Raw genomic sequence first — 8,901 nt, 5'->3', positions numbered from 1 at the left:
CTAGTTGTTTGGTCAAGCAAGCACTGGCTTGTTACTGCAAAGACATTTCATAGACATAAATCACCAAGGAATTGATTCATCTATGGCTAATTAAATCTACAATGAAATGAGGACATTACTGTCAACAATGAGAGGCTTCTCATCCAATCTCTTGAAGGCTTTATAAGAAGAAGTGATAATTTCAGCAGCCAGGAGATTTCCATCTCTGCCTCAGTCATCCAGCTTCTCCTGGGGAACACACTGAAAGCCTTCATTGAAGTTCCCAGCTTGCAACTTGCCATATGGAAGTTGGACTTGTGCACCCCCACAGTTTTTAAAAGCTCGTAGCATTTACAACGTCTCCTGTAAGTAGTTTCTCTTAAAAAACCATGGTATGTGTATGCTCAGGGGACTTGAATCTCTGGACTGCCCATGTACCACCTGGGCCCTGAGCCTCAGCAGAGTTGCAACCCCTCCTCTCCAGTTTGTTGGACTTACCCAGGTCAGCTAACGGGGAGGTAAAGATGGTCAACCACCACACCAGGGAACCAAGAGTGCCTACAACTGGAAGCAGGAGAGCTGCATCCATCAGCCATGTGGAATCTAAGCCCCTCTTGATCTAGAGGTGGAGTGGACATCACCATGCCAGGGTCCACAGAATGGAGGAATAAAATATGGATTAGAGTGGACTTACTGATATTCTACTATAAAACTATTGTGATTAGTAATAGAAGAAACTGTATCATTGATGTGGAGAAAGTGACCACAGTAGTTGCTGAGGGCAGGGAGAGGGAAGAAGAGATGAGGGGGCATTTTGGGGACTTGGAGTTGTCCTAAATGATATTGTAGAGTCAGATGCTGGACGTTATATATCCTTCCATAACCCACTGAATGTCCTGGGGGAGAGAGTGAGCTACAGGGTAAACTATTAATCATATGGTACAGTAGTGCTCCAAAATGTGTTGGCCAGGGAAACGGACTTGGCCCAGTGGTTAGGGCGTCTGTCTACCACATGGGAGGTCCGCGGTTCAAACCCCAGGCCTCCTTGACCCGTGTGGAGCTGGCCCATGCGCAGTGCTGATGCACACAAGGAGTGCCCTGCCACGCAGGGGTGTCCCCCGCATAGGGGAGCCCCAAGTGCAAGGAGTGCACCCCGTAAGGAGAGTTGCCCAGCTCAAAAGAAAGTGCAGCCTGCCCAGGAATGGCACCGCCCACACTTCCCATGCTGCTGACGACAACAGAAGGGGACAAAAAAACAAGACGCAGCAAATAGACACAGAGAACAGACAACCAGGGGAGGGGGGGAATTAAATAAATAAATAAATCTTTTAAAAACAATGTGTTGGCCAAGTGCGATGAGTGTGGTACAATGAGGGGGGAGTTTGTTGGTGTAGGAGGAGTGGGGTGGGGAAGTGGGGGGTATATGGGAACCTCTTATGTTTTTTATAATGTAAACTTTTTTGTGGTGTATGTATCTTCAAAAAAATACAATTTACAAAAATGATGGGGGTGGGGATTAGAGTGTGTGTTATATGGGGACCTCATGTTTTTTGTTTTGTTTTTTACTGTGGAAAAGATTTATTAGTGTACCACTGGTTCTGATAAATTACTGGTTACTTATTACAGTAAATGATCAAGATTTTCATTCCAACAGTATTTTCCCACACATATCAGAATCTGGAAGCAATATTTCTTGCTCAAAATGTCATTTAGGGTGGCAGACTTGGCCCAGTGTTTAGGGCATCTGTCTATCACATGGGAGGTCCATGGTTCAAATCCTGGGCCTCCTTGGCCCGTGTGCAGCTGGCCCATGTACAGTGCTGATGCGTGCAAGGAGTGCCTGGCCATGCAGGGGTGTCCCCCACATAGGGGAGCCCCACATACAAGGAGTGCGCCCCATAAGGTGAGCTGCCCAGTGTGAAAGAAAGTGCAGCCTGCCCAGGAATGGTGCCACACACACGGAGAGCTGACACAACGAGGTGATGCAACAAAAAGAAACACAGATTCCTGTGCCGCTGACAACAACAGAAGTGGACAAAGAAGACACAGCAAATAGACACAGAGAACAGACAATGGGGGAGGGGGGGAGAGGAGAGAAATAAATAAATAAATAAATCTTTTTAAAAAATGTCATTTAGTGTTTCTCCCCCACTCCTCAAAACACAGAAACAGGTTTTTGAATAACTAGCCATTTACAAAGTCATAAGATACAGGTCTTCATAAACATTAAACAAGTTACAGTTGAGGTACTTGGACAAATACTACCAACATTTATGAAGAAAAAGGTGGCAGTTTGAAAAGTGGTAAATATTACATGCGTTATGATAAACACACTATTCATGTCCTTCTAAAACCAAAATGGGGGGAAATCTTATTTCCATTCTGCCAAACACCACCTAACCAGGCTGATCCAAGCGGCCACTCGCCCAAGCTACATACAACAGAAATAAAAACTCCAGGTTTACTCACTGAGGTAAACTAAAAAGTTAGACCAGGCTGCTTTAATGTACCAATGCTAGTTAGAAGCATTATCAAAAGAATAAAGATTTAATTATAAATGGCCTGGGCTGCATACTGTAATGAGAATTTTGCTTAGTACTGAAAAAGAACCTGACAGTGCACATCCTAGAAAAGCTGTGGAATTATGCTTTCCTGACAGAATTCACCAGTTTGATGGTACCTGTACACCTCCCAGTGTTTCTAAGAGTTCTACATACCAAGTAATTCTGTAACTGATAGGATACAAGCAAAAAGGAGACCAAAAGCAGACTTTGTATCAACATATACTAGATGGATAGATTTTTTAAAATTACATGATAAATGTAATTCATCAAATCAAATGTACTCATAAAGGAACACCTGTTTTATGTTATGTAAAAAATGTTGACCGCAAATTGGGCATGCTTACATAACGTTTTACCTGGGAAAGCTGGTGAGTGGGATTTCTTACAAATATTTACTGCCATGATACAAAACAAATATGTGTGAACTGCAAGGTCCCTAAAGTAGCAGTTAAGAGTTTATATACAGAAAGATGTCACTATCTGATCAAATATGCAAGAGAAGAAATTTCCCAGAGTTTATAACACAGAACAATAACCACCACAGGCACCTCCCCTTGGCCTTCTTCCCTGTGTGACAGTTTTACTCCTTTATTCTGGTTCTCACTTTCCCACAGTCCAGGGGTCTGAATGATCTTTTCAGCAAGTTCCTCAAAGGCACATTGGACACCATCACAGGTCTTTGCACTTGCCTCTATGAATAACATGGAATGCTTTCATGCAAATTTCAGGCCTTTGGTTTTTGGGACTTGGAGTTGCCCTGGATGGTGCTTCAGGGACAATCACCGGACATTGTGAATCCTCCCAGGGCCCACTGGATGGAACGTGGGAGAGTATGGGCTATGATGTGGACCATTGACCATTAGGTGCAGAGATGCCCCGAGATGTACTTACCAAATGCAATGGATGTGTCATGATGATGGGAGTGAGTGTTGCTGATGGGGGGAGGAGTGGTGGGGAGGGGGTGGTGGGGTTGAATGGGACCTCATATTTTTTGAATGTAATATTTTTACAAAATGAATAAAATTTTTTTAAAAAATTCAGGCCTTTATTTCTATCAACTTCATGATTTTCCTTATCATTTTATTTCCAACTAGTATGTTTACTATGTCATTTCTTGTGCAGTATGTTTCCAATTCATTTAACCAATTGTCCAGTTTAACAAAGGTATCTCTTCTTGTAACATCATAAACTAATATAACACCCTGTGCACCTCTGTAATAACAGGGAGTGAATGTTCTGAACCATTCTTGACCAGCGGTATCCCATATGGCAAGTTTAGCCTTATTTCCATCCACTGAAATTGTTTTCACTTTAAAGTCAACGCCTATAGTTGCTGCAAGTTCTGGATCAAATGTATCATCTGTGAACCTCAAGGACAGGCTGGACTTGCCCACCCCACTCTCGCCGATGATGAGGATCTTCAGGGTGGTCAGCACATCCTAGTCCATCCTGGCCGGCTCCGCTCCTAACCCAGCTGGCAGCCCTGGCCTGGCTCTCAACCCTGCCCCTGATAGAGCTCCTCATGTTTTTTTAAAATGTAACTTTCTACATGATCTATTAACTTTAATTTTAAAAAAGGGTTAAAAAAACAACAACAAAAAACCATGGCCAATAGATCTTTGGTACCAGGAGCAGTTATTAAGAAATAGAATCTTAAGGATAAGATATCTGAATTGCTTCTGGTGTTTTTGAAATTGATTCTCTACTCTGATTAGATTCAGAAGCACTAATGACGATTTCCAATAATCAAGATGCGCTCTTGGTCCGTGGTGTGAGTTAGCAATAGAGATATGCAAAATATCACTACTGGATAACCCTACTCAAATGTTTATAAGAGGCAAGGCTCTGGGTGAGAGTGTTTTTGACACACCTTAGAGTTTTGTGGAGTTTTGTGGTATAACGATGTTGGCTGCTGTTCTTAAATATGCTGTGTGCAGTTATGAAAGAAAGGAATAAGCTTGAGGCTTCAAATTTGCATCTTAAGTACCACATGAAGTATGTGAAAGTTTCTATGTGTACTCTGAAGGAAAATCTTATTTTGTGTAGCCACAGACTTGAGATTTCTGAAGACAAGACTTGAAGTCTCATTGAACAAGTGACTGAATTACAATGTAAACTAAATTCCCAACCTTGCCCAGTGTCTGCTGTCAAAGCAAGGAATGAGATTCTAAAAATTGTAGTGGGGCTTATGGGTTGATAATGACTGAGGTGGGGACATTGAAACCTAGAATCTGATGAGTCTTTGCCATATAAACCTGTAGTGGTCTTCCCTGAGGATACAGCCATCCAACCTCCAGCATGCCCTGAGGAAATAGCCATCCATCCTCCATCTGAAAAGGTTAACCAGAATGTACCTGGTAAACCTGTAATCACCTCCTTTGAGGAAACATCCCATATTCTCCTCTTTGAAGAGATTAATTCTTTTTACCAGATGAAACTGCCATGGAATGCCCTGAAGTAATTGGCTTGCAAGACACTTCTATTTCTTCTCTTATCCCCACTGCCACCACCCCTCCTTTCTTCCAGACCAATAACTAGACTGAAGTCCCAACAGGCTCCAAACTTGAGTTACAAAGTATGACCCATTAGAAGGTATACTATCCTCCTAAAGAACTACATGAGTTTTCCAATTTATGTAAACAGGGCTAAAAGAAATATGTGTGGGAATGGGCATATATAGGATATATGTATTTTAAAGATACTTAGATTACATAAATGTTACATAAAAAATATAGGGGACTCCATATGACCCGCTCCCTACACCTCCCACATTTTCCCACATTAACAACATCTTTCATTAATGTGATACATTCATTGAAATTGATGAATACATTTTGGAGCATTGCCACTAAACATGGATTATAGTTTACATTGTAGTTTACACTCTCTTCCACACAATTCTGTAGGTTATGGCAAGATGTGTAATGACCTTATCTGTCATTACAATGTCATTCATGATGATTCCCAAGTCCTGAAAATGTTCCTGTATTACACCTGTTTTTCCCTCTTCCTGCCTCAGAACCTCCATGGGCCACAGCCTCCACATCAGTGATATAATTTCTTCCATTGGTAGAATCACAGTATGCCTGTAGTAGAATACCAGTAAGTCTGCTTTAATCCATAGTTCATTCCCCAGTCCTGAGGATTCTGGGATGGTGATGCCCACTCTACCTCTAACTAAGAGGGGGCTTTAATCCTAAGTGGCTGATGGATGAGACTGTCTTACTTGAAGTTGTAGACTCTCTCAGTTCCTTGGTATGGTGTTTGTCCATCATCTCCTCATTGTTAGTTGTCCTGGGTGAGTCCAATGAACTGGAGAGTAGGTGTTACAACTCAGTTGTGATTCCAGGACCAACTGAAACATGGACAACCCAAAGATTTAAGTCTCTTGGACATACACCTACCAACTCTAGTACTAATTATAGGTTCAAATAGAAGGAGAGAAGAGCCATGTGTAGGGAAACTACAACTGAGTCCAACTCTGTCACGTTGTCGAGCATAAATTCCAAAGTAATGCTTACTGGCAGGGTGCCAAATTCCTGAGCTATCTGTCCTGACTGTAGTGTCCGAATGTCTCCAGAGTCCTTAGGAGTCCTACCTTTTGGTGTAGTATCTACTTTGCCTGCCAATGAGATCCTACTGGGACATGCATAAGTATGACCTCTACAATGATCTCCTAACTTACTTTGAAGTCTCAGCCATATAAACTCATTTGTCTTTACTTTTCCCCCTTTTGGCCAAGTTCTTTTCCAGTTGCATTGCAAGTTGGTGCTAGGGAAGCTCATCCCTTGAATTCCTGTCCCATGCTGGGACATACAAATGCATAGAAATATTGCATTTATATGCTTAGTTTGGCTTAGAGGGAGGCCACATTTGAAGAACATGGAGGCTCTCAGGAGGTAACTCTTAGGCATCCTATAATACAAGGCTAGGTGTCAAGTTCAAGTACACTGTTAATCTTTCTCCCAGCCTTCCCCAAATAGAGCTACAGTCTTTTACCTGGATAACCGTGTATTGGGGAAAAGGAAATGATCATACGTTTCAGGGATTATTAGACACTGGCTCAGATGTGATTTTAATTCCTGGAGACCCAAATGTCACGGTGGTCTACAGTCAAATAAGGGCTTATAGCGTTGAGGTGATCAATGGAATTTAAGCTCAGGTTGTCTTACAGTAGGTTCAGTGGGTCCCAGGATCCATTTTGTGACTTTTTCCCCCACGTTCAATAATGTCTAATTGGAATAGACATACTCAGCCACTGGTAGAATCCCCACATTGGTTTGCTGACTTGTGGAGTGAGGAATATTTTGTCAGGAATGTCTAAGTGGAAGCTATAGAACTACCCCTACCTAGCAAAATAGTAAGTCAGAAGCAGTACTGGATTCCTGGAGAGCTTGCAGATGTTAGTGCCACCAATATCTGAAGGACACAGGGTAGGTGATTCCTATTACATCTCCTTTCAACTATCCTATTTGGCTTATGCAGAAATCAGATAGATCTTGGAGGATGACAGTGGATTATCATAAATTTAAACAGTAGGTGACTCCAATTGTAGCTTCTGTTCCAGATATGGTATCATTGCTTGAGTATATTAACACATGTCTGGTACCTGGGATGTACCTATTGCTCTGGCAAATGCTTTTTCTCAACTGCTGTTAGTAAGGACCATCAGATACAGTTTACTTTCAGCTGGTAAGGCCAGAAATATACTTGCACTGTTCTACCTCAGGGATATGTCAGCTCTCTAGCCCTACATCATAATCTTGTCCTCAGGGACTTTGATCATCCCTCCCTCTTACATAACATCACACTGGTCCATTACATTGAGTATATCATGTTGATTGGACCTCATGAGCAAGAAGTAGCAACTATTCTAGACTTAATGGTAAGACTTTTGAATGTCAGAGGATGAGAGATAAATCCAACACCTCTGTGATATGTCTAGGTGTCCAGTGATGTGTGGCATGTTGAGATAGCTCTTCTGAGGTGAAGGATAAACTGCTGCATCTGGCTCCTCCCTATGATCATAAAAGAGGCACAATGCCTATTTGGCCTCTTTGGATTTTGGAGACAATATAGTCCTCATTTGGGTGTGCTACTCTGGCCCATTTACTGAGTGACCAAAAAACCTGCTAGTTTTGAGTGGGGAGTAGGAACTAGAGAAGGCTCTATGACAGGTCCAAGCTCCTATGCAACCAGTTCTGCAACTTGGGCCATATGATCCAGCAGATGTGGTGGTACTGGGAATGTCAGTAGCTGGTAGATACGCTCTGTGGAGCCTTTGGAGTCCCCTATATGAGAATCGTAATGCAGACCCATAGGATTTTGGAGCAAAGCCTTACCATCCTCTTGTCCTTATGAGAAACATCTTCTGACCTTCTGCTGGGCCTTAGTAGTGATTGAATGCTTAACCATGGGCCACCAGGTTACCATGAGACCTGTCATGAGTTGGTGTTGTCCATTCTACTAAGCCATAAAGTTGGGCATGCACCACAGCACTCCATCATAAAATGGAAGTGGTATACATGAGATAGCAGGTCCTGACGGCACAAGTATAAGTTACATAAGTCGTCAAAATGCCCATGGTCCCCACCCCTACCACCCCTACCACAATACCTTCTCTTTCTCAGCTAAGAGCTATCACCCCTTGGGGATTTCCTTTCAATCAATTGACTGAGGAAGAGAAAACCTGGACCTGGTTTACAGATGATTTTGTATAATATGTAGGTACCACTCGAAAGTGATGTCTGTTTCTGTGATGTCCCTGAAGGACAGTGGTGAGAGTAAATCTTTGCAGTGGGTGGAACTTCAAGCATGCACCTGGTTGTTCATTTTGCTTGGAAGGAGAAATGGCTAGAAGTGTGTGTGTGTACTGATTCATGGACTGTTGCTGTGGTAGTTTGAGATGATTTTATGAATTCCAAAAAGAGAAAGATTTTGTTTGTAAACTATTCTAGTCCTCTGGTTGCATTAAATTCAGCCAAGGGGCCTTTGATTAGATAACTTTATAAGATCAATTTAGGGCTTTTGATTGGGCTATATTAGTAAGGCATAACTTAGGTTGGATCTCTGCCTCCTTGCTAGGTCTGATACAAATGGACACACAGAGAAAGACTGAGGCAGATACAAGAAGAGAGCTCTGTCATTTTTGATCCTGCCATGTGATAGAAGGAAGGCTCAAACAGCTGTGGCCCTGGTGAAAGATGAGCCATTTGCCTGATAGCTCACAGCTGAAATTAGGAAGAGAGCAGAACAGGTGAGATTGATATAGGAAACCCGCAGGGACAAGCCCTATGTCAGATTGCAGCTGAAACTGGGAAGAAAGTGAAGCAAGCTGAGCCACAGAAAGGAAGCCTGA

General features: G+C 42.5%; 1 pseudogene; it reads right to left on the bottom strand.

Annotated features, from left to right (window-relative positions):
- Positions 1-2,979: 2,979 nt before the first annotated feature.
- LOC131273548 (ras-related protein Rab-18-like) lies at positions 2,980-3,991 on the bottom strand (annotated as a pseudogene).
- Between the last annotated feature and the right edge of the window lie 4,910 nt (positions 3,992-8,901).

This window comes from Dasypus novemcinctus, chromosome 15 (assembly GCF_030445035.2).
Source record: "Dasypus novemcinctus isolate mDasNov1 chromosome 15, mDasNov1.1.hap2, whole genome shotgun sequence".
Taxonomy (NCBI): domain Eukaryota; kingdom Metazoa; phylum Chordata; class Mammalia; order Cingulata; family Dasypodidae; genus Dasypus; species Dasypus novemcinctus.
Note: the sequence above shows the minus strand (reverse complement) of the source record. Positions and strands in the feature narration are given on the sequence as shown.